The following is a 6038-nucleotide window of genomic DNA, read 5'->3' as shown; positions in this document are numbered from 1 at the left end:
CAGCATTAGGGTCTTTTCCAATGAGTCAACCCTTCGCATGAGGTGGCCAAAGTATTGGAGTTTCAGCTTCAACATCAGACCTTCCAATGAACACCCAGGATTGATCTCTTTTAGGATGGATTGATTGGATCTCCTTGCAGTCCAAGGGACTCTCAAGAGTCTTCTCCAACACCACAGTTCAAAAGCATCAATTCTGCGGCGCTCAGCTTTCTTCACCGTCCAACTCTCACATCCATACATGACCACTGGAAAAACCATAGCCTTGACTAGATGGACTTTTGTTGGCAAAGTGATGTCTCTGCTTTTAAATATGCTATCTAGTTTGGCCATAACCTTCCTTCCAAGGAGTAAGCGTCTTTTAATTTCATGACTGCAATCTCCATCAGCAGTGATTTTGGAGCCCCAAAAAATAAAGTCTGACAATGTTTCCACTGTTTCCCCATCTATTTGCCATGAAGTGATGGGACCAGATGCCATGATCTTAGTTTTCTGAACGTTGAGCTTTAAGCCAACTGTTTCACTCTCCTCTTTCACTTTCGGGAGAAGGCAATGGCACCCCACTCCAGTACTCTTGCCTGGGAAACCCCATGGACGGAGGAGCCTGGTAGGCTGCAACCCATGGGGTCGCGAAGAGTCGGACACGACTGAGCGACTTCCCTTTCACTTTTCACTTTCATGCACTGGAGAAGGAAATGGCAACCCACTCCAGTATTCTTGCCTGGAGAATCCCAGGGACAGAGGAGCCTGGTGGGCTGCTGTCTATGGGGTCGCACAGAGTCAGACACAACTGACGCGACTTAGCAGCAGCAGCAGCTCTCACTTTCATCAAGATGCTCTTTAGTTCTTCTTCACTTTCTGCTATAAGGTTGATGTCATCTGCATATCTGAGATTATTGATAATTTTTCCCAGCAATCTTGATTCCAGCTTGTGTTTCTTCCAGCCCAGCGTTTCTCATGATGTACTCTGCATAGAAGTTAAATAAGCAGGGTGACAATATACAGCCTTGACGTACTCCTTTTCCTATTTGGAACCAGTCTGTTGTTCCATGTCCAGTTCTAACTGTTGCTTCCTGACCTGCATACAGGTTTCTCGAGACAGGTCAAATGGTCTGGTATTCCCATCTCTTTCAGAATTTTCCGCAGTTTATTGTGATCCACACAGTCAAAGGCTTTGGCATAGTCAATAAAGCAGAAATAGATGTTTTTCTGGAACTCTCTTGCTTTTTCGATGATCCAGTGGATATTGGCAATTTGATCTCTAGTTCCTCTGCCTTTTCTAAAACCAGCTTGAACATCTGGAAGTTCACGGTTCACGTATTGCTGAAGCCTGGCTTGGAGAATTTTGAGCAGTACTTTACTAGCATGTGACATGAGTGCAATTGTGTGGTAGTTTGAGCATTCTTTGGCATTGCCTTTCTTTGGGATTGGAACAAAAACTGACTTTCCCAGTCCTGTGGCCACTGCTGAGTTTTCCAAATTTGGAAATGTTCCAAATTTGGAAATTTCCAAAAATGGAAATATTCACCTGCTTAAAAAACTTAGAATTCTCTGCTTCTCAAAAAACTATAAAACATATTTTCTGAAAAGTCAGAGTATTCTAAAGAGTTATTATTACAATAAAATGGTTTTATAATAAGTATTAATAAGATTTTTTTTTCATTCAGCATATTATATTTTAAAGGGCCTGTCTCCCAGGAAAACAAGGCTATATCATTTATTTTAAATGGATTTTCTGAATTATAAAATAAGCAAAATAATTTTTATTAACAGGAGCACAGAAAGATCACAGTTCAGTCTTTATGCTCTTGTCATGAAGTCCAGGGAAATGTAACCTTCCTAATCATGTTACTCTTCTGAATATATTACACAAAACAGTGACTAGAGAGTCTCATGTTGTAGCTAGTTTGAAGCACAAGCTTCTTATTATAGTTAATATCTGCTGCCTAGTAGAGGAGCTTATGTTAGTTATTGGTAACTGTTGAAATAATAAAATAATGAGAATGTTCCAGTGTCCAAAGCAATAATTTTCCTGGATTTTCACCTTTATGTGATAAAATATCAAAACCTGTACTACAAGGAAATTGCATTCTCACAGAGGATATGGAAAACCACTGGGAATTATTGCTTCTTTATTAAATGAGGGAATCCAGATAATGTGCAATATCATAAATTAAATTGAACCTCAGCAATCTGAAGTCACAAGGAAAAAGAGCTGAATTCCAAAGTTGCATGTGTCTCAAAGGAGAGATGAAACATATGGACTGCTTCACTTTTGGTAGAGCATTAGAGGGAGAACAAAATCAGTTAAGAAGAAAACAGCTAAAATTTTAATGAAGTCCTAAAGGTAAATAAAGGACTTCCCTGGTGGCTCAATGGTAAAGAATCTGCATGCCACCTCAGGAGATGGGTTTGGTATCTGGGTCCGGAAGATCTCTTGGAGTAGAAAATGGCAACCCATTCCAGTATTCTTGTCTGGGAAATCCCATGGAGAGAGGAGCATTGATGGGTTACAGTCCATAGGGTCACAGAGAGTCGGACACAACTTAACGACTAAATGACAAAGAAACAAGGTAAAGTATGATCAACTTAGGGCAGTGGCTCTCAATCTAGGGTAACTGTGCCCTTTGGGGACATTGGCCAATGTCTATACACATTTTTGATTGTCACAGCTGTTGTAGATGTTGTGGATACACCCTAAGATCTCTCCCAATAACTCTACCCTCATGTTATCATCTCCCCACTTGCCCTTAAGTGTGGATGAGACTTTTGGCTCCCTTTTCACCAACAGTATGTCAGAGGTAAAGGAATCCCCTCCAGTGACAGTTTTTTTTTTTTTTTTCCTAATCATTTGAGACTACATCTTAGCCATGGAGTGAGGGTCTCTCTCTCTTCCTGGCATTAAAGAAGCAAGTTGCTATGATGTGAACAGCATATCAAGAGGGTCATCTGGCAGGAAACTATAAGTTATCTCTGAAAATTGAGGGTCTATCTTACAACTACAAGATGCTGACTGTCAAAACTCCATATGAGCTGGTAAGAGAAGCCAAGCAAGAGATGAAAACAGCCCAACATCCTGACTGTAGCCTTGTGAAACCCTGAGCAGAGGACCCAGCTAAGCCAGGCCTAGACTTCTGACCCACAGAAACTCTGAGATAGTAAAATGTTCATTTAAGGCACTGTGTTTGTGATGATTTGTTATGTAGTAATAGAAAAGTACTATAGAGTACTACTGGCATCTAGTGGGTAGAGGTCAGGGACTTTGTTAAACATCCTAAAATGCACAGGATGGCCCCTACAACAAAGAATTATCTGCTTTAATGTGACAATAATGTCTAGATTTAGAAAATGTGGGCCAGGATAGGGACCAAAGATAATCCCTGTCCCACAGCACCACCTCTGCCTTGGAGATGCACCCTTGCAACTATGAAACAGATAAAAATGACTTCCCCTGTACCTTTCTCTCATGTGAGTCAAAAACTTTAAGCTGATGGGGAAGGAGGAGCAAAGCCTCCCTCCCCTACATAGCCATAAAAAAATCCTTTGTTTCAAGGGGAGGGCCAAAACCAAAAATATATCTGCTTCTGTAAGAGCTGGAGGAAATAACCCTTACCCCAGGATTCAGGCACTGCTTATGGGAGTAGCTTACAGTGAGACAAAGGGGTACCAAATCTCTGGGCTAAAGATTCTGTGCTATTTCAAAGTGGAAGTGTTAGTCACTCAGTCATGCCCAACTCTTTGCGACCACATGGACTATAGCCTGCCAGGCTCCTCTGTCCATGGAATTCTCCAGGCAAGTGTTCTGTAGCGGGTAGCCATTCCCTTCTCCAGGGTCTCTTCCTGACACAGGGACTGAACTCAGGTCTCTTGCATTGCAGGCAAATTCTTTACACTCTGAGCCACTAGAAGTCTTATAATACTGGGAAGGAGCAGAAAAATCTTTCCTGCACAAAACCCACCACAGAAAGCAGACAGAGGTTGGCTCCTGAGAGGAGGTGGTACAGGAATGTTAGGAAGGCACCATCCACAGGCCAAGATTCTTAGAACCTGCCTAAAATCAAGCTGATACACTAAATAATAGGTCCCCAGAGGTATCCAGGTCCTAAATCCAGGAATCTGTGAATATGTTACCTTACTGATAAAAGAGCTTTGTAATTAACTTTAGGATCTTTTGTTGGGAAGGATATCACAGTGAATTCAATATGGTGGTAAGTTTAATACAAGGGAGACAGAGGGTTGGCGCTGAGAAGGCAAGGTGATGATGGAAGCTGAGTGAGGAATGCAGATGGCCTCTAGATTCTGGCAAAGGTAAGGAAGTGGATTTTTTTCAAAAGACTCTAGCAAGAACTAGCCCTAATGAACTTATGGCGTTAGTTCAGTAATAAGCAGTTGGAACTCAGAAACTCCAGAATTCTAATTTAAAAAAAAAAAGTGAGTTGTTTTAAGGCACTGAGTTTGTAAAAATCTGTTACATTAGTAATAGGAAATTAATGCAAGGTTGGACCAGAAGAACAAAGAAAACTTACTTCCTCATTGGGATACAAGTATGGTTCAGTCAACGACCAAGCAAAGGGAAGAGGGTCATAACAGGGGAAAGACCTTTTCTGTGACAAAAGTGATTGAAGGAGTAATGAGAGCTGAGGCTGTGCAAGGAACACTAAGTAAAACACTCTAGCACATCAAGTACTACACTAAGCCTATGGCAACAACAGAAAGTAAATGAGGATTAAGATTACTACATCCTTTCATATATAAACATATTTTCTGCATCCCTTGACTAAGGACATGATTGTTAGGTTCTGTTTTTTCTTTTAAATCTGGTAACCCATAGATACTATTTGTGTCTATTTATTGCTCAGTCATGTACTATTTACTCTTTGCAGCCCCATGGACTGTAGCTCTCCAGGCTCCTCTGTCCATGGAATTATCCAGCCAAGAATACTAGAGTGGGTTGCGCAGAGGGTCTTCCCAAGCCAGGAATCAAAACCCAGGTCTCCCTCATTGCAAGCAGATTCTTTACCATATGAATCACCAGGGAAGCCCATATATATATAGATATTTGGGAGGTTCTAAATCTCTGTTTCATAGATAGTAATTCTACATTTTAATAGCATATTCCATCTTTGGGGGAGCCTATAACACTTGATTTGGAGCCTATTTCAATCAGATTCACCCAGAGTTCTCCACTGGCATCCAAAGGCTGCAAAGGTGGCAAAATCATTATATATGGGATCCATGGATCCTTATTATCCTCACTCTGTTTCCAGGTTGGTAGCTTGCCACAAAAGAAAATTAGAATCAAGAGTGATTTTCCTCTTCACAATTGCAGAAGCACCCAGAGCTGCTTTATTTCCTCCTAACCACACTAACTGTTTTGTCTAGAATAGATGTAGTTGTTGTTTGAATCTCAAAAATTAGAATGCTGGGGATACAATCTAGCTCCTATCTTTCTAGAAGCTGCTCTCCATAAAAGTGCTAATTTATTTTGCTTTACTAATATGAGTAAGATACAGATAAATCATGCAATTCTTTATTTTAAGGAAATAAATAAGCCTGTAAGAACTGAGTGTATGTATTTATCTATTCCTCTCCTCACTAAAGAGCTAATTAAAATGTCAGCAAAATGATTAAAGATTTTTCACAGAAATTTGAGAAGAAGACAGCAGTAGGAAGGGTGATTCAACACATTTTTAGAAGACAGAAACAGTGTGATTGCACCTGAATTAACAGAGGAGAGGAAGTGACAGCATTAAGTCCCCCAGAAAGAAATGCTAATAAAAAAATTACAGGCAAATCAAAAAGAAACAGTAGCCAGCCAAATCTCTGAGATTATCTGCAGAAGAGTGCAAAATCCTGGACCATTGATTTCAATTTATTTTGGAAAATAATTGTGAGTGTAGACATCATCACATGATTTTTTTCTCCCTCTAGAACTTATACCCTAGAACATAATATACAGAAGTTTTATACTCATGTTTTGTATATTTGCTCTTTTTGGGGGGCGGGGTGGGGGCTTCCCTAGTGGCTAAGATGGTAAAGAA

This window comes from Giraffa tippelskirchi, chromosome 8 (assembly GCF_054371585.1).
Source record: "Giraffa tippelskirchi isolate mGirTip1 chromosome 8, T2T-mGirTip1v1.2.pri, whole genome shotgun sequence".
In the NCBI taxonomy this organism is placed as follows: Eukaryota; Metazoa; Chordata; class Mammalia; order Artiodactyla; family Giraffidae; genus Giraffa; species Giraffa tippelskirchi.
This window is presented reverse-complemented; position numbering follows the sequence as displayed.